Below are 20,997 nucleotides of genomic sequence, written 5' to 3' on the forward strand. Positions count from 1 at the left end.
AATCAGTATCTAGCCTACAGAAATTCTGTTGAGTCTTACATTTTTCTGGTGCTCTTGATAGCTCATCTCTTATGAGCAGAAATATATCCGTATAATTTCATAAAGGCCATTTATGCCTTTCAGAAATAATTTCAGTAGTTGTTCTTTTATATTAGGGGCAGGATTTAGGCTTGATTTAGATTGATAATCTGTTGTTATTCATCATATATTATAAGAACATATAGCTGAAGTTATTTTTTAAGTGCTCGCTTCATGGTCACTAGAAAGTCCTCTTATAGCACCTTAGGTTCTTTTTCTTTGTAATGGTCTCTCAAATTTTAACTGAATTAGGATTTTACTGTAGCAGTAGATGAGTCATATTATTTAGAAAGAAATGTTTTACATGCTAAAAAGGGTAAATACGAACTCCGCTGTATGTATTCTGTGGGCATTCTTTTACACTTTAAAATGTCTGTCTGCATTTGACAGCATTGCAAATGTTGGCTTTAGCTCAGCAGAAAACCCTTCCAGGTTTGTATGCTGCTTCTTGCTATGCAGTGCCATGCCTTTGGCCCATGCAGCCCCATTATTTCCCTCCGCTATGCCGCCTCAGTTAAAATGTGAGCTTTCTCACCTCCAAGCTGTTGCTCGCTCAAGTGTACAAGTCCATGTACTTCTACACTGTGTGTGTCAGAGGCACCTGGTCACTTGTAATTTGTGCTTTCATTCACAAGAAACTGCACTTGTTACTGGGGATTAATCTTTCCATCTCTTGCCCTTTGAATTGTTGCTGATCACCTTTCATTTATAAACCGATTTCTTGGATGATGATAACAATCTTTTAACTCACCTCTCATTTTTCTGCTTTCACATAACTACTCATAAAAATTCAAGCACTTTTCTAATTTGGTAAATAAGATTAATTTTATTCACATCATACTGTATGTATTGGAACACCAAGAAAGGAAGAAATGTCACTTTTTTGTTCATCCCGTGCAACAGTACAGATCATAAATACAGGGAAAGATTTACTCAGCTCTGGTCTCCTGAGATGTTATTCAGAAATACTATCTACTCTGAGGCACTCACGAATGTGGAAACTGTGCTACAAACTAGCCCCTTAGCAGAATGTGCTCTTGGGAGAGGTTCTGAATTTTAGAAATGACTGTTGATCCTTTTGACGATGCCAGAATGGTTTTTAGCAGTGGTGGTATGGAATGGTCTTTACAACTGTCCTGGTTTCAGCTGGGATAGAATTAACTTTCTTTCTAGTAGCTGGTATGGTGCTGTGTTTTGTATTTAGAATGAGAATAATGTTGATAATGCATAGATTTTTCAGTTGTTGTTGAGTCATACTTACCCTAAATCAAGAATTTTTCATCTTCTCTTGCTACCTCAACAGTAAGGAGACTGGGGGTGCATAAGGAGCTGCTGGTGGGGACAGAACCAGTACATCTGACCCAGACTGGCAAATGGGATGTCTTATACCCTATGGCATTATTCTCAACAGTAAAGCTGGGGAGAATTGTCTTTGGAGGACAGCTGCTGCTTGGTGTCTGGCTGGGCATTTTCTGAGTGTGTGATGAGAAATTGTATTGTGCATCACTTGTTTATTTTTTATCATTACCACCAGTGACAGGACAAGGGGAAATGGCCTCAAGTTGCGCCATGGCATGTTTAGGTTGGAGAGCAGGAAAAATTTCTTAACAGAAAGGGTTATTAACCACCGGAATAGGCTCCTCAGGAAGGTGGTTGAGTCTCCACAGTCCTGCACAGAAGGATTTGGGGGTCCTGGTGGACAAGACACTGGAAATGATCCAGCAGTGTGCACTTGCAGCCCAGAAGGCCAACTATGTTCTGGGCTGCATTAAAAAAGGGGTGGCCAGCAGGGAGAGGGAGGTGATTGTGCCCCTGTACTCTGCTCCTGTGAGGCCCCATCTGGAGTGCTGTGTCCAGGCCTGGGGGGCTTCCAGTATAGGAAGGACGTGGAGCTCTTAGAGAGGGTCCAGAGGAGGGCCACTAAGATGATCAGAGGGCTGGAGCATCTCTCCTATGAAGAAAGGTTGAGGGAACTAGGCCTATTTAGCTTGGAGAAGGCTCTGGGGAGAACTCATTGTGGCCTTCCAGTACTTGAAGGGAGCTTATAAGCAGGAGGGGGAACTGCTGTTTATGGGTGGATAGGGATAGGATAAGGTGGAACAGTTTTAAACTGAGACACAGGGGAGGTTTAGGTTAGATGTTAGGAGGAAGTTTTTCACACAGAGGTTGGTGACACACTGGAACAGGTTGCCCAAGGAGGCTGTGGATGCCCCATCCCTGGAGGCATTCAAGGCCAGGCTGGATGTGGCTCTGGGCAGCCTGGTCTGCTGGTTGGCAACCCTGCACATAGCAGAGGGGTTGAAACTGGATGGTGGCTGTGGTCCTTTTCAACCCAGCCCTTTCTATGATTTTTCATCATTACCATCCCTGAATGTGTTTAAGAAACATTTGGATGTGGAGCTCAGGGACATGACTTAGTGGAAGGTTGTTAGGGTAGTATGGTTAGGTTGTAGTTGCACTTGATGGTCTTGAAGGTCTTTTCTAACCTGAGAAATTCTACAATTATTTTCCCTTCCTTTTCTTTCCTATTAAACTGTCTCTATCACAACGCACAAGTTTTACCTTCTTTTTTTCCTATTATCTCCCCTATCCCACTGGGAGAGGAGTGCATGAAAGACTGTGGTGCTGAGCTGCCTGCTGGGTTAACCAACAGCAACTTGTTCCTTTTTTTGCCTTTGAAACTATTGCAGTCTTTTTGATAAAATCTTCATCTGCACTGCTCTAAAGAAATGGAAACAAAGAGAGGGATATGTATTATTTCATCTGTGGCTTTTTCCATGCTTGAGCTAGTCTTCAGACATGGTATAGGTGGTTAGTTCTGAGCTATTCACAAAACAGTTCTATTGAGATAAGTCTTGGCAATTTTGGATGTTTATCCAGTGAATAGTATGCAAGTCTCTTGAACTTGTGAAACTTTCCGAAATAACAAGCTCTCTACGGAATGTCAAATATTGTGATTCCTGCTTTGGGATTAGTCAAATACCTTGAAATACTTTTTCTTACTGATTTTGCAACATTCTTAATTCTGATGTTATTCAACAAACTCAGAATGTAAAACTGCAACCATAAGAGAGAGAAGGTTGTGTGTGTGTATCTATGTTTAAGATAAAACAAAACATCAGCAGAATTCTTACAATTTTTTTTCTTAATTTTTGACACTTAAACAGATTGTTTGCCAGTTAGAATCCCATCTTGTTTGTGTAAATTACTTAACTACTGAAAATGACTTAAAAACAAAAACAAACAACAAAATGCCTGCCAAAAACTTATTTGAGACCTACAGTTACTAATCATGTAGTGCCTTGATCTATTTTCTTACTGTACCTCTATGCTTAGTTTCTTTCCCAGCCTGTAATAAGCTCTTTGAAATTTACTGCTTTATCTTACTTTCACCATTAACTGCTTGCTTAATTTCTGAAGGTTGTTAATGTAAGAGACTTTATGTTCCTGTTGCAAAGTCTGAGGGTGATCCTACTGATGCTTACCTTGAAGCGTTTGTAATATTAATTGGTTATGGGAAATAGGAAAAAGTACAGTGTGCTTTTCTTTCTAACTTTTACAGTTGTTTGAAAGGCTGAAGTATGCGGCTTTGTAAGCTCTTGCAGGTTCAGAAAGATAGATTAATTTATGCAGTTTTATTCTGCATGGAGGCGCTTGCTTCCTTAAACAGATTATTAGTGAGAATCCTCTGGGGAGCTGAAGAATCATAGGGGTAATGGCTGTCCAGCCTGTTCTGTGTAAATTGGTGACCAGGTAAGCTGGTTTTGGTCTCTCTCTGGGTGAGAGTCCTGTGCTATACTCCTAGTGAAGTTTTTTCTGGTCTCTAGCCTGAACCTCTCAGTATGCTGTTTGTGGATGTTGGCCTTTGTTATATTGTCTGCCACTCTCAAAAACCATTTGACTCTGTTGCCTTTGATACATCTCTTCGGGTAGTTGCTGCCACTAAGTGGATCATCCCATCCATCCTAAGCAAACCCTAACCTCATCGTAGCCTTGCAAGCCTCATGCCCTGACAGTCTCAGCAAATTCTCTACATCCCTCTTGAACACATCCCTGATCCCAAAAGTGAATGAAGTGTAGCGTTATCAATGCTGACTAGAGAGGGATAACCTCCCTGTGTGGTGGACATATGTGGTCCTTTGCTTTATTTGTGACAAGGGTACACTGATTGAATGATATTAATCTGGCATCCAGTGCAACCTCAGGATCTTTTCAAGCTAATCAGCCTATGTCATTTCTGACCTTTATAGGTGCATGGGGTTACTCTTCCCCATGTGAAAACTTTTCACTTTTCTGTGTTGAACATGTGATGTTTGCCCACTGCTCAAATTTATGGCCAAACTACTTTGGATTGACATTCTGTCTTTTGTCATAACAGTCACTTCCAATCTAGTATCCTACAGGGTAATTCAGAAAAATTACAGGCAAGTTTCAGTCAGATTTATTCTTGTGAGGAAGATTTATCTATCCAGTAACTGTAGAAGGAACCATGAAATATTTATTCTCTAATCTAAGACTGGCTTTTGCAGATCATCCCTGCAAAGAGTGTGTATCTGCTGTAGCTTTTAGAAGTTCTGACTGTGGGACATAGAAGAAGACTGCAACTTTCTTTTCTTTTTACCCTACTATGCAATGCTCAGGTGTGAATAGAACTCTAGCCTTTTGTTCGTTAAGACGTTCTTCTGCTTTGTGTCTGTTTCTGTCTTCCAAATATTCTATTTCATCTTTAATGGTTATGGCACACATTAAGCAGAGAACAATCTTATGACTGAACCAGCTCCACAGACTGCTAGCTTCATTATAGAATCTTAACTTAATGTTCAGACTGTTGGTGCATTAATAATTGCTCAGCATAAAATGTTGGCTTGTTTTTGTGTCTTTTTTCTCTACTAAGCTTTCGCTATTTGTAAATAGCGTGCCTGCCTAGTTACCCTATGCTGCGTTTGTCTTGTTAATGTGATATAGAGGGAAGGCTAACTACAAGTACTTGCAATTCTTCTCAGATTTTCATCAGACCTTCCATTTTAATATTCTTAGATAGTAAAACCCCAGTGGATACCTTTATGTGAATATTCCCATCCCTTTCTGTGTTTCAGTGGCCTCTCTCAAAAATGTATTTTGCTATTGACCTCACAGATATCACTTGGATTTATTTATCAGCTGCAGTGGTTCTCAACATTTTTCTCCCCAGCTTATTTCTAGACTGTCAAGAATCTTGCAGTAGAAATGTAATATATATATAGCATATAGCAACTCCACTGTTCTGCTCCAATAGTGTGTTGCTTCTGTTTTTTGCCTCTCCAATTGTTTTGAGTGGGTCTCCTAGAAGTCATTTGTATAAGTTTTTACAGATCCCAATATGAAAATGGTTGTTTTATATGATAGGAAAGTGGACAAGCAGTGCCCTTAAGCTATTGCTTACTGTAGAGAATGCAGCATGTGATAAGCGTATGTAATATATTCTGGGTAGTGTTACCTGTAGGATTTGCTTTGAAACATGTATTTAACTAGCTTTGCTAAATATATATATATATATATATATTATTATATAATATATATATATATATATTATATATATTATAATTATATATATATATATTTAAACCATAAGATTTCACTTTGGTACAGCTCTTCAAACAAAATTTACAACGTATTTTATTTAATCTTTTCTCCTTCAAAACAAATACATTCCATCATCTCAAGCCAGACTAGGTTAAAAGGAAGATATTTTAATAAGTGAAGAAGTGTGCTACTACCAAGAGGAATAGCAGCAAAAAGGCACAAGACTGATGAGTGAGTGGCTTGCTCAGTCTCAGCAGCAGCAATTTCTCTGTTCAGCCACTCACCACCCTATGTGCAGCTGCATGAAAAGCCCACTGCTGAGGGGGAGCGAGTGTGATGTTCTTGTCAGTAGGATCCAGCTCATCCTCTCCCTTTTCTTCCTTCATGAATTGCTGTGCCGTGGCTGCCAACCTCATACAGTTTCTTTCTACTGCTAAAGTTCAGTGGAAGTTTGGTGATCCTGCCTGCAGGTGCTTAGTTTACATTAAAATAATGGGTTGCAATTTAAGATTGCTTCATTCATTATATGGTGTATCATCCTTGTTTATTTCTTTTCTTCATAAAAAATGGGTCACTTTAAAATGTTCACAGCAGAGAGATGCCTAGATATGCCACATGATGATCTGCTACCTTGTTCCAGCTGAGGGTAAGTTCAAGTAAGAATTCAGATGATACAACAATACCAGGGATGACATTGCCTGGTATTGTGAGCTATCATGAATACAGTGCTCTTCTGGATTGACAGAAAATAAACTTGCAGTTTAGTCACCCTGAAAACTTCTGGAGTTATTCCTCAGTGTGAAATGTGTGGTGTGAGTGAAAGAACAGACCTTCACAAAACGGTCTCCAGATTGTTGGTGGTTGTATGACTCGGCAGCGCTCAGCTGCAATAAGTAGCTACTTTGGACTACTTTGTAAAGGTTTTATCAGTGTTTTTTTTTTTTCTTCTCCAAATCCTAGATCCATATTTCACTTGCTTTTTAAATGATACACTTTAGATGTTGTGTGGCTGTTCTTTTTTTTTTTTTTTTTTTTTCCCCCTCAATCTTGTCCATCATGCTGGACAATGTTTTAGGTTTTTTCAAAATCAAATAAGGTTTTGAATGAAATAAAATCAGGATATGCTTCAGCAGTGTTCTCAAGTATAAGACCTTTCCAGGGTTCAGACCCTAATTTCTAAAAAATAAAGCATTTATTTCCACATACATTCAGCTGTGGTACCTAATGGGAGACACGCAGAACCTGATGTGTGCCTGGCGTGTGTTTCACTGAATCCCAAGATTCATCACCTCTTACCCCCAGCCACATGTCTTCACTGTGATCCCATCCATCTTCACTGAAACTAGAACATGCATGAGGTACAGCGTAAAAAATCAATGCTGGTTAACCTTGCTGATGATTTAAGTGAGGGAGCTGATGGAAGAGCAGAAGCTGAGTAGTGCACTGAGGAGAGCAATTTTTAAATACTTAATTAGAGAGTGCCTAAATTAGACTACGAGCTTTCTGGAGTGCAGATCAAGTGTTCTCTCCCCTGATAGGATTAGACCACTTTGGCTACTTATGTCTAGTCCCTTCCAGACATGCCAGCACTTTGATTCCTCCCACTCCCCAGAGGACTGTAATTAAGAAGTTACTGCTTCCCAAGTGCACAATTATATTCTCTAAAAACCAGTAATGAGCCCTTAATCTGAAGCATCCCAAGCTTACTTCATTAGCATACTCTAGATAGGTAGGTAGTTTATTACTCTGCGTGATGTGCTGAGGATGTTTTGTCCTCCAGACAATCTGCTGAAATGCAAATAGTCTTAGAGAGAGGATCAAAAGAAAGATATGAAGTAGACAAAATAGAAGTGTAAGTATTCTTGATAAGTATTTTTTGAACAAAAGATTACATAAAAGATCTGGGTATTTGTTGAGTTTGCAGAAAAATAATGATAATAGGTTTCTAAGGATGAAAAGCTTACGTTTTGCTGTTTTTTATTTTAGACTGTTAAAAAATGCTGATTTTAAATAAGTTGGAAAATAACTACTGAGAGACAGTCTCTGCTGGTGATAAAGTTCAAAGACTTATTAATCCTTAAATCCTCTTGTTTAGACTAGCCATGAATTCAGTTATATCAGTTGTACTTGTAGGCTTCTGTGAAGGGGAAACTGTCTATATGGAAATTATGCGTGCAAGGTGACATGTTTGAAAACCCGTTTAGAGCAGTAATTTGTTTAACCTACTACACTACTCTATTTGCCACATGTGACAGAAATTAAGCAAGCCTTAGGCATGATCTTCCAATGCAGCCACAAAATGTTAGCTAAAACTTCATTATTGGAATGTATGCATTCATGCTGCTTTCTGGATGGACATGGAGGCTGCTGTATTCCCTATCTCACTGCATTAGCTTCTAGGCTTTCAGTTGTGCTTCCTCTCTGCTTTCTCTGTTTAGACTAAAGAATCATAGAATCATAGAATAGCCTGGTTGGAAGGAACCTCAAGGATCATCAAGCTCCAACCCCCCTGCCAAGGCAGGGCCACCAACCTCCATATCTAATACTAAGGGCCCCAGGGCTCCATCCAGCCTGGCCTTGAACACTTCCAGGGATGGGGCATCCACAGCCTCTCTGGGCAGCCTATTCCGGCACCTCACACTCTCTATGTAATTTCTTTGATATTTCTTCTAGCTCTTGGGATTTTTTCCGTGTTCATTCATTGGTGCTTTTCAATTAGCCGTTGTCTCTCAAATATAGCACTCAAAGATGAATGGAGTAGTTTGGGTTACACTATATTAGAGTCTAGCTTAGCAGAAGGCTTTTTTTTTTTTTTTTTTTTTTTTTTAATTCTTTCTTATACCCCTCTTTCATGTATTACAGTATAATTTCTTTTTCTTTAACACTGTGCTCATTGCTAACTCATGTTCAGCTTGTGACCCCTTGGGTCCTTCTCTACACACTTCAGCTAGTCCTTTGCCACCCTGCCTTATGCAGGTTTTTATTCCTACCTAAAGATATGTAGTGCTCTGAAATTCAATAAGAACAATATCAATATCTTTCCAAATTAATTATTTATTCAGCTTTGCCACATACACTCTTTACTCAGAGCCTTGCTGCCAGAGATGAGCCACAATCTGGTACCCCCTAGTAGAGGAAAACATCTTTCTGTGCTTGGACCACAGTTCAAGAAGAGGAATTAAATCTCAATTAGTAGATATTGATACCTTGGACCTTCAAAGAAGTCTTAAAAATTAGGAATCTCCTAGGGAAAGCAGGAAAGTCATAGTTCTAAAAGAGTAGTTTCTTGCTTTAATGTCTTTACTAGTAGTAATTTTCTGCTGTTCTACAAGTTATGGCAACTTTCAAGTATGTTGAGTGCAAGCAAAATGGCCTGATTCCACACCAAGGATTAATGGCAATTGCTTGAGAAAGAAAATAAAAAACCAAACTGCACAAAAATTAAGGGAACAAAATAATGAATCTTTTTTTAGTAGATGATTCTAATAGATTGCAGTTCAGCAAGTTAACATAATGAGGTAAATGCTATACTAGAAACTATGCAGTACTTTCTTCATTATTTTATGTTCCAAAATGACTTCTGTAATCATTTTAATCCTGGCTGTTGACATGTCTAAAGTATGAAATCACTTGTAAGAACTAATTTAGAAACATGTAAAAGTACTACAGTTATGTGCTTCTGATACTGCCCTGTTTTGGTCAGGAATGAGTGAATCATGCACAATATTATTGCTTCTTGGAATTGTTCAGACCCTCAACATTATTCATTACATGCATTTGGAGAAAGTCTTTAAAATAACAGTGCTAAGTGAATTGTATACAACTTCACTGCAAATCTAAGATTAACTTTGAAGTTAAAATTTATATCTTTTTTATATATTCCTTCTGTTACCCACATTGCAGTGATATTTGTCATGCAAACAGAGCAAGTATTTTAGTTGGAGTGTGCAGATCTCTGAATGAGTACTACTCTGTTTACCACAATAGTGTTACTATTCAATAACTAATTAAAAAAAAGTAGTCAAACTAGCATTTATATAAATACATAGTAATATACAGTCAAGCAAATTTAGTATCTTTACTTTGCATCCTGTTGATTTTCATGAGCCCTTTCATTTCCTGCAAACTATCTATTAGCGTTGCTAATGTCTCCATTTAACTTAAATTCCCCTGTAAGGAATCTTGGTTTGTGTAACAGAAGATAAAAAGTCTAATTTAGGAAAACATTTTGAAGTGTTGAGTACATGGAAATAACATCCCACTCCTAAGACGGTGGCTTTTATAGGACCAGCACTGCTGTCATACTGCAGTATGATGTTTTAAGTTATTGTATCTCTAAGTTTGTAAGAAGAAGAAAAATAGACTTGCTACTTAATACCTTGGAGACGAATGAATTTCAGAGTGGTTATACTCAGAAGATAATGTCCAAAATTATCCCCATGCTTTATATTGTATGATATGATTTTTGACATCTTGTGGCTGTGTGCAAAAAATGTGTCATGCTGAATACGTGCAAGTGGGAGAGTAATCCCTGTGTCCACCATCCCTAGGTTTTTCACTTATCAACCAACACCTGTGACACTCAGTGACAAAATGTGTAACAATATTCTACTAGAAATAGGCCCAGGGGCAATTTACATTGTACGGTGCTTTCTTCCATACCATTAGCTCAGTGAAAGATGGTGGTGTTAGTGGTTCAAGAATATTAAACCTGTGTGTTGAGGTGATAATGGCTCCAAGGGCTCTAACTGGTGCTGTTTTTGAAAGGAAGAAGGTTCTGCAAAGTAACTTTATCAAGAGAAGACACTGAGCGTAAACTTGGTTGTACAACCTTGAGATGATGTTCAGGGTGTAAGTAAGAATTTTATAGAGAAGGGAAGTTTGGCAGACTACTGCCTACTTTGTTGTAGAATCAAAGTGCATATAAAGAAAGAGAAAAGAAATAAAGGTTTCAAGATGAGACATTTGCCGCTGGTCCTAAAAGAATTTTAAGTGGTACTGGGTCAGAAAGAGGTTGATGATCTCTCTGAAGTCAGTTCAGCGAAACTTGTCTCATTCTCAGTCATCTTCCATGCTTGACTTGTGAGAGGCTGTGTCTGATTGACAGAAGTGGAAAGTTGCTTTGAAAAACTGATACCCAGGAACTGTGTTCTTTAAGTGAAAATAAAGTGGTGTGCATTCCGTCAAATTCTGGCAACTGAGGCCACGCTCTTATGCTGAGATCATGCAGTTAGTAGTTACTGATGACAGTATTTTCCATCTTCAAAACGAAAACAGTGCTACAAGCTCATGAAGTTTTGGGAAGAGGCTTTCGCTGTGTTTCTGAACAAGTCTACAGTTCTGAACATCATTAAAAAGGACCATAAGAAAGTGAGTAATTATGATGAATGAAGCACTGGGGAAAGAATATTAGTCAAGAAAAAGCAATACTATCTGCTTGTTCAGTGTGCATGATCCCTTTGACCAAAAAGTGTAGCAGGATTCTGTGGGGAGAATAACAAAGGATGCCCCACTGAAAGCAAATGAGGAGAGATGAATTCTAGTTGCATGGCCATTTTAATCTTGTTTGTTTTTCCTAATTTTTGATCTCTTATAAACAATGCATTACTTTGTAGAGTGTATGGGAGGTATTTTGGGCGTTGCAGGGTCATTATTGTATGCTTACTAGGTACATGTGTGCATGTAAACCAATAGTCTACTTATCTTCTCCCGGAAGTCTAGGATTTTTGCTTGTTTAACCAGTGTGTTTTTGCAATGTGATGATTTTGATTTGAGGCTGAGCAGCAAAAAGAATTATGCAAAAACTTACTGTGCTGAATTAGGACTTGCGAGGAATATTTTCAGTTTCCATGGATTTCCTTCTAAATCTGCACTTCGGATGTTTAGTGTTGTTTATTTTACTATTTAGGCTCTTTCCTTTGAACTCTGTGTTGCCTCTCTCGTGCCTTTCCCAAATTCTGTTCCCAGTGAGCAATTTATAAGGGCAGCTTCAATTATTCTCCCTTTGGTAGGAGACCTTGGAAAAACCTTCAGGAGGCTGTGAACTAGTATGCATCATACAGATTATCCTGTCATGTTTTTACTCTTTCTTTTCCCCCTTTCACCTTTTGTCCTGAGGATGTGCTGCCCTTGTGCTGTGACTACATTGTCTTTTAGCTTCCTATTTTACTTTAGGTCTCTGATCCTCTTAGAATTGATGCTGTGCATGCACTTTTGGCTCCCATACAGAACCAGTCAATTTCTAATTTCAATTTCTAACAGGGAAAAGCCAAATATCAAAGTCTGGAGAGTTTTAAGCCCAAGCTGGTTCCAAATGAGCAGTAATGACAGGAGGCAGCACTGTTTGTGCCCCTTTGATAGTAGTCCTTGTTCAAATTTTTACATGCTGTGCTATAGGAAAGTTATGTAATGTGAGCATTGTAGTTGTAGTATGGCTGGCTGGGACATGGCTTTTCACATTCTTTTACCTGAAAGTATATATATAGCTTTTCCCAGTACCACAAGGGCTAATAGCCTGAAAACGTCAGGGAGGGCATACAGGCTCAAATGAAAGATTTCTTCGGCCTTATATCATGGCTCCAGCATTTTCCCATACACAAACGGGGAAAGAAACAGGTACTACAGGTGCTAAGTCTGTCACTGTTCATACTGATGTCTGCTTTCAAGTAGAAAGGAATACTCTTCACGTGTGGGAAACACATCAAAGGAGATTGGCCCAGGGTTCAAACCAGCAAAGCTTATTGATTTCAACTCTTATGCTGCCAGTGAGAAAAACTGCACAGTCAGAACAGTACGGTATGATCTCTGAAGATTATCTAGTTACAACCCCCCTGCTAAAAAAGTTAATTTTAAATGGCAACTGGAAACAGTGAAGCTTAAGGGACAGCTTGGCAATGTTCATGGACACAAAATAATCTATATTCAATAATGTTTCTGCTGTAAACCTCATGCATAAATCAATACTTCCTGTATCATATCTGAAAACAATACTCAGGGTTCATTATCTGTTTCAGTAATGCAACTCTAATTTTAGCTGTCAAAAGGTTAGAGTCAAAAACATATAAGAGAATATAATCCCTAGAGTGAAATCTAATGGGACATTTGATTTGTTTCTGTTCTGTTACTTCTGAAAAAGTCATTTTGAAATGGATAATGAATTTATGTAAGTGCTGGTTTTCTGATCTCTTTCTAAACATTCTAAAAGCTTTTTTAGGAATGCCTTTTTTTTTTTTTTTAAAGCATAACCAAGTGGTAGTAGGCATTTGTTGTTGTTGCTCTTTATCTGGCTGTTATTTTTTGGTCGATGTTCAAGTGCCTGTGAAGGTAGTCGAAGGATGAGATTTCAAAATTCATGCTTTCTCAAGTAAAATTCATATTGTTGTGACAGACTTATGCTTAAAATATTAGATACATGTTTTATGTGTAATTTTCAGGGCTACAATTGTACTGGCTGCTCCCAGAGGTTTATCACAGGGAAGGAGAATCCTAAACTTGATAAAGTCCATGAATTTTAATTTCCACTGCTAATTTGATTATGTATGAAGATAAATCATTTCATTTAGGCCTGTTTAGAATTGAGATACACAAGCAAAATTCTCTAAATCTAGATTTTGCATTCTATTATAAGGCATACTCAGTTTTTGAGGCCCAAAATAACAAGTTTGTGCTTTAGCTATGCTAGTAAAATTGTAGAGAAATTCCACTGGAAGTGCTGGAGGTATCTACAAGCAGAGTTTTAGTAACTAAGGATGAGTCCTGTTGCAGAATAGATGAGGCTATGGAGTTGTTAAGATTGCAGTATTTATTGTCACTGAAGCAGTCAACAATAGAAAGAGATTGAAAAAGGATGGTGACAGATTCATGGAAAAATGTGTGCAGTCTCAGTCTCTGAACTTTGAAGCCATTTTCAACAGTAGTGTCCTGACATGACTCTGCTTCAGGCCTTGACAAAGGTCTGACTGAGAGCCAGCATATTGGTTTGCTGTCCCTGAAAGGAACCTGGGTGGTGACATGAAAAAATCTTATCTCCGTTGGTTCACTGTAGTGAAATTTAAAAGACAACACAACATTTGATTTAGTGTTGTAGGATACTTGCAGTGAAGCTGGAAAGCTTGTGCCAGGTGGTTAATAGATTCAAAGTGTGCTTTTAACCTTGGAGAACCAGGCTGAAATGTTTTTTCTTCTCCCTCGTTGACTTGGTCTGCAGCATACAAATGGTGTTTGGCTTGGGCTGATGGCAGACTGAATCCACTGTCACTGTCTTAATTACGGAAAAAGAAGCAGTTATAGTCGAGAACTCAAAAGTGTCATAGGCAACTTGCTGCTGCACAGCTGAGAAAAGTTGCAATTTTTCATTTAGTGATGGTTTCAGTAGTGTGGTTAGCCAGTGATTTCAAGCATTTCCATCCTTCAGCATCATCATTTGTTCCACTTTTTTCTGCTTTTATCTCTGCCTTTCTTAAATTGAGAATGAGATGGAGAGTCATCGTAATTATAACACTGCTGTACCAGAACTCACACCACATCGAACTATAAAAGCTGTCACTTAACATGAGTCGTTCTGTGTGTGCATCTTGTGAGTGAACAACTGAATGAGAGATGCCAAAGTCTGCAAGTTATCTCAGCACTTCAATTGAGTTCAAGGTACAAAAAGTCTCTACTAAACTTTATTGTATTCTTTTTCTTCTCCATGTTTTGGGTTTTCATAGTTACATCAGAAAATAAGCTGCAGAATGTGCATCTTCTCAATATTTTGCAAAATTTTGACTTTCCTTTCTATGGGAGAAACTGGTAAACTGTGGCACTTTTTCTCTAGCTTCTGATAGGCTATGGAACACTGTGTGCACAGCACAAATCTCCATAGTAATCCAGCTACAAGAATTCTTGACATTGCCCTTCTATTCCAGAGGCTACCAAGAAAATGAAGAGAGTACAGAGTTTCTTCAAATCAATGTAAAGTTGTTTTTAATTTTTAATTTTTATTTTTTCCTGTACTTTCCTCTAGGGACGGAAGCTGGTATGTAAAGGTGCAAAGCTGCTCTTCTGGATGAATGAATGTTATTTCCTGGTGATAATCTTTCAAAATCTAGGTAAGATATTTGATTTACTATTTGCTCTGATTCAGATACAACTTGGAAGAAAAAGTACAAAAACAAAAGCAACCCTTCAACCTTTCCTATGTGTTACCTAAATGTATGAGTAAGATAAAACAACTATTTGCTGTGTATGAGTAAGATAAAACAACTATTTGCTGAAGTATTTTCAGAGATGCTTAATCACAAATGAAAGGACATCTGATAGAAGATATAAACTGTTAAATTCTTACACAAATGGATTCCAATTGCCTGGAATAGCTGAACCAGTTTCTGAAAGGGTCTAAACAGCTACAATTTGTCAAGTTAACCAGTACCACAGTTATTTTCCAAAATACTTTTTTTTCCAAAGTATTAATTTTGCCTATTTATACTGAAAGCTCTTTAGTGAAAGGACAACTTACCACTCTATGTTTCTTCAGTATAAGACAAGTTTCTAAACATCATTACAATAAAGCAGTTAAGATGAAATAACTACTCCAGAATGATTCCATACAGGGTGGTGAGTAGAGCTTTTAATTAATGCTCTAGTACTTCAGATAAAGTCATGACTTATGCAGTGCAGCAATTCATTAAGCTACTGGTTAGAATCACTGCATTACACTGAATAAAATCCCAAATTGGAATGCTTATCAGCTAAGCCTTTCAAAATGGAATCTGCTGAGTTTTGCTATATTAACCCTATCTATAATAGGAGAATGTAGTTTAATTCAACAAGATGTGCTTAGGTACTAACACTACTGTGTTCAAAACAGGACACAAACTTATCAAATATACTGTAATTGCTATCATTTTCAGGACGTTTTAAAGCTCTGAAACTTTTCCCCCTATTTATTATAATTGTACTTCACCAAAGTATCAACTTGCTGTTCCTTAGCTCCAATGTAATTGACCCTATTAATTGCTAGTTAAAACTTTCCTCCCTGCAGTCCACTGACTTCAACAGAGTTACAACTTGAGTGATTTCGGCTGATAGAATCTAATTCATCTATAACCTAAGCAAGTAGCATAATTCTTGCAGTATGTGACAGAAGAAGCAATTGGCAAAGGTGTATTTTTGAGATACTTTGTGGAAATGTAAGTATAGCCTTCTGGTAGGTCCTTTTCTTCTGCTTCAGTGTCTTAACAAAGCTTCTGGATTTTCTGATTGAAGTTCAGCATCTAGGTGACTTAACATCAAGTTAAAAGGTTCCAATATAATTAAATAAATTCAAAACCAAGTATAATAGGTAGGAATTTTGATAAAACTGTTTGAAATCTGTTATATGAATGTGAAACAATTTTTAAATTATCAGTCCTTCTGAATGTAGCTAAGACATCTAAGCTTTGAGGAGAAGTCCTGAATGTCTGAATTTAAAAAAAAAAAAAAAGCCAAAATAATGCATGCAAGGTCTATCTGCATTTTGGTTTTCCATTTCTAAGTTCTAACTTGTTATGATGGATGTTGGGATGACTCTTTGTTAAGCTCACATCACTTTGATATATCACATAATGACATTTTGTTAAGCTGTCAGAAGACTAGATTAGTGTGTATCTTCAAATGCAGACACTGAGATTGGAGATGGTGCAAAAAATTTGGAATGAGCTCCAGTTTTAAGCTGAGGAAAAATATACATACCAGCATTGTTGCTGTCTGTAGACAATTTTAGTTGAGCTGTCTACAAATGGGGAAATGCTGAAGTGGTCACTTGCTGTGTGAATGTCTGTTTACCTGCCTTTCATATTAACAAGCTTAAAACCAAAAGATGGACAACAGACAGGTCCATGACAGTGATCAAATACAAAATCAGTTAAAACTAACAATAATAAAAACTGCATATTAGATATGGATTGGTTACATCGGTGACATGACAAAATTACGTCTCTGTCTTATTGGTGGTGCTTGTATTTGCTAACAAGTAATGCATGACCTTGTTCTCAGAGCATATTTGCTGTCTTTATGTGGGTAGAAATATGCAAGTGTGATAGACTGATACTTAAAATTTGCATTATATTGCCCTCTGGGAAGGACTAAGGGGCCAGAGAGTTTTCTTGCATATTTTAGAAGATTCTTTCTGTTAGCATGAATGGCTTTCTGACTTCATAACTATTCAGGATACATTACCATAGATGATAGCCAGCCTTAAAGGGATCTCTGCATCACTGCAGAGGTCACTGGATCAAGGTGTCTGCCAGGACAATGAGCAGTATGAACATATCATCTCTGAACAGCTGAGGATTGAGTGTCTTGGAGCTCCTCAGATATTAAACTACATGACATATCCTCACCAGACATATGGATGAACTTGTCATGTTAGTTTGTTGGTCAGCCCAAGGGATGATATAACAATTATTCAGTAAAGTTCAGGATTTTCTGTAAAATACTGTTGATTACATCATACTGAGCTGAAGAAAAAATCCTATACCTGTAAGATTCAAAACTAAAAGTAAAACAAAATGTAATTAATTTTGACAGATTAGTGCCTGAAGTGTCCAACTAAGGGTTTATTTAGCATGTGTTCTTATGGACCAGTCAGCATAAGTGATAATGAGCACCTCAAAGAATCCCAAAGAAAACAGTATATTCAAAGCTGGTGAGTATTTACGTAGTTAGTTAACAAAAGTGGAAGTGGCACTGTGTAAACCCACCTACTGAAATAAGCCAGAAGAGATTGCAAAATCAAAGAATCATTAGAATGGTTTGAGTTGGAAGAGACCTTAAAGCCCACGCAGCCCCATACCAGTGCTGTGGGCAGGGCTTCCAGGCTACAAGTGCACATTGTTCAAGATACAAGAATATTGCTTCTTTAATATATTCCAAGGACAGGGAGTTCATAAGCTAACTTCTGTGCTTCAGTTTTGACCTTATTGAGGTAAAAGAAATGTTTGAATAGTCTTTAAATATGCTAGTAATTTAAATGATAAATGCTGCTAAGTGCTTTTCTCCTTCGTGCCTAAAATTTACACAAAATTTTCCATTAAAGTATACAATCAAGTACCTAGGCAGCTGCATTTAGATTTACATCTACTGCCAAAACAATATATCTTTCAGATAAGAATTTCATGTGTGATTCTTAATAATAATGTTTTAAATTAAAAGACTGATTCCATCTGAATAATGAAGCAAGATAGCCTAGAAAATAGATATGAGCCTGACGACACAAATTCATTAAAATAAGAAAAATCTATGGAACAGTGATGATAATGAGAAACCATTGAGTATCAGTTGACAACCTGAAAACAATGATTACATTTATGGCTAGCTGCATGGAGGGGTCTGTTTTACTATTTTTAGGTCTTTCTCTCTCTAAATCCGAGGGATAAAAAAACTGTGACAACTCAGTTGCTCTCATTACTATGGGCATACAGAATCTTAGTAGTACAAAAACTAAGTCTGATGGCTGTATAAGGAATAATGCTTTATTTTACTTAAGTAAAGATTAGCATTGATGATTGCCCTTATTCCTGTACTATATAATTATTTAGTAATGACAAACATTACCACTTCAAGAAGGCAATTTAATGTAATCAAGATATTCTCCTTTCTAATTTTGCTCTTGGTTTCCACTTAATTTGCAGATAGTGTATGTGTTACCTGTCTTCATTTTAGAAATAAGTTGTCCATACAAAATCTGCTTTTAAAATAATTGTTTGAAGATGTGCAATCTTTGTTTTCCTTGTTAAAATATTTTTACCTTCTTCTGAGTATAATGAACTTCCGTAGCAAGTGCTGATGAGATGCATGATTGCCCATCAGTTGCTTGCCCCTTTCTTCATTGCTTATACTGTTTCTTTTTTTTTAGCAAATCAGCTTAGTAGTGAGCAAAAAGTGGCACCAATGCAAGAGCCAAATCCATCTTATAATGTCTGTGTATTTGCCTGCCTGCAGGGCTGCACTCATTCTCTTGACAGACCATGGGATGTTAGGAGTACTGAGAGGGTTCACAGGACAAGCTGATGCTCTGTATATTTCCAGCCAGAGACAAGTTTTATAATTGATCCATCTCCATTGACTTCCGTTGACTATGGAAAGACAAAAGGCACTGCCTGGGACAGAGCAACCTTTTGCTGTTGGAGCACAGATGGCATGGAAGTGCTTTATGTGACACAAACTGTCACAAAACATTCAGTGCAGTAAAGTTCTCTGTTGAGACATGTTTTCTTTAAGCTTTCACTCTATAACTGTCTTTTGAAAACTAGCATAGAACCAGCAAGCCCATTTCCATCAAAAAATGAAAGTCCTGTTTATTCTTCCATTTTCTCCCACCAGGTAATTTCATTCTATAACATCACCTCAGATATTATAGTAGAATTAATGAAGAAAGTAGATTTTTAAAAAGGTAAGTGAAAAGGAAAGGGATGCTTTCAGACTAGACATTTGCCACACCTGAGTCTGCTGAACTTCCTAGGTACAATATGAAGCCACTCACTTTCTGAATTATAGGCACAGATGTCCTAAGATGTTTTAATATCACCTCGATATACAGACCTGTAGTTGATTTGAATACCACTAACATTCATTGCTGAGTCCTGTATGGACCATAGCAAGTGTTTCTTTGAGTCTGACTGACAGCTCAGACTAAAATGCTGTTAGAGACAAAGAACATCACTTTACTTCCTGTTTTCCTGAAGCCTTGATGGTTATTCTGTTTCTAATGGTTTTCTTTTGATTTAGGATACATCATTTAATACTTTTTTTTAAAGTTAAACTAATGAGGTCACGAATCACAAATCTCCCATTTGGCCAGTACTGCCAGTACTTGGTTCACCTGTTTTTTAATTTGTCATTTGGAGGAACTACTGATTGAAGTAAAGTTCTACTTGAAAATATAAAATCTTATGAGTCTGGGGACTTTGTCTTTCTCTATGCCTTGTAAATACTGAAAGTAACCTGCATTTTGACCTATTTTTCACTAAAACCATATGATTCATTCTGATTACTCTGTATCAAAGAGAAGACTTTCCTATTTTTTTTTTGTTAATTTTACAGTTACCTAGCGACACCTTTAAAATTCTTTTGTTATTACAAGTGCAGCAACTTTGTCTTTGCCTCTTTCACTGTAAGAGTTTTAAAGATGACCTCTTCTGATCTTTCAGACACACAGAAAACAGGCAAAACCGTGAGATGTCAGGACTCTGAACTTCTGTAGATATAAGAGACGGTAAGGAGTGGTGAATGTGTGAAAATATGCTTATCTTCAGGGTCTGTTTCTTCTTCTATGAAAAAAGTAGTAAGAGAACTCTGCCCGTGGCGGCGGGGTGGGAACTAGATGATCTTTGAGGTCTGACCCAAGCCATTCTATGATTATATTCTATAAAATATCACAGAACAGAATCATAGGATCATTAGGGTTGAAAAAGACTTCTAGGATCTTCTAGTCCAACCATCCAGATACCACCAATATTGCTCACTACACCATGTCCTTGAGTGTTACATCTACATTTTCCTTAAACACCTTCAGGGATGGTGACTCTACAAGTTCTCTGGGAGTCTGTATCTCAAGAAGGATTTCTAAGAATGTCAAATGATGATACATTTCTTTATTATCTCTGAACATACACAATTTTTCAGGTATAGTTACAAGCAATCCCACTTAATGTGAACTTGTCTGGACAACTGATTGCTGAGTATTTCAGTTTGTCTCTTGTTACTTTTTGTATCCAAACATTTCAATATTGAGTGATGATTTTGCTCTTGGCACAGTTCCCAGTAGTTTTACCCTTCTATTTTTAAATATTGTTGTATGTAGGTTACTTTTAGGTACTTTATGAAGTATTGTCGTTAAGCTATTGCATTTGAATTGTTATGAAAAGCAAAGATTTGGGGATTTTGCCATCTTTGTTATTTAGAAGCTATGTTTGTGCACTATTGGAAAAGTCACTTCTTTTCAAAGCTACAAATACCAAAAACAGAAATAAAAACAAGCATGCAGTGGCATAAAATGACCACAGGCCAACAAAAAAGCAAGAAAAATGTTCTCTCACATCACATCTTTGTTATGAACTAATATCAAAAGATTTTAGAGTTCAGCTAGGCAAAGAGATATTTAGTTAAGCAAAATAATGAGTTCTGCTATGCTTTTCATCTTCAAAATGTCTTACAAAGGTTAAACCTTTAAAATACATCTGTGAAATGAAGCATTATATTACTAGCGTTACTTTTTTCCCCTCAGTTGAAGTAGATGTTGAATGTTTAAACGTCCAGAGCTGCGGAGAAAGTTGATCAGATTTAGGACTGAAGTTTGTGAACTTCTCCTGTAGTGCCTGCACTTCTCAGATTGCGCTT

The 20,997-nt window shown here is 37.4% G+C and overlaps 1 protein-coding gene across 1 annotated transcript in view; it reads right to left on the reverse strand.

Moving 5' to 3' along the window:
• The window catches only part of HTR1F (5-hydroxytryptamine receptor 1F), a 110,038-nt gene that overhangs the window by 33,415 nt on the left and 55,626 nt on the right, over positions 1-20,997 (reverse strand). The gene's annotated exons all lie outside the window — the stretch shown is intronic.

The sequence above is a fragment of the Lagopus muta genome, chromosome 1 (assembly GCF_023343835.1).
Source record: "Lagopus muta isolate bLagMut1 chromosome 1, bLagMut1 primary, whole genome shotgun sequence".
Taxonomy (NCBI): domain Eukaryota; kingdom Metazoa; phylum Chordata; class Aves; order Galliformes; family Phasianidae; genus Lagopus; species Lagopus muta.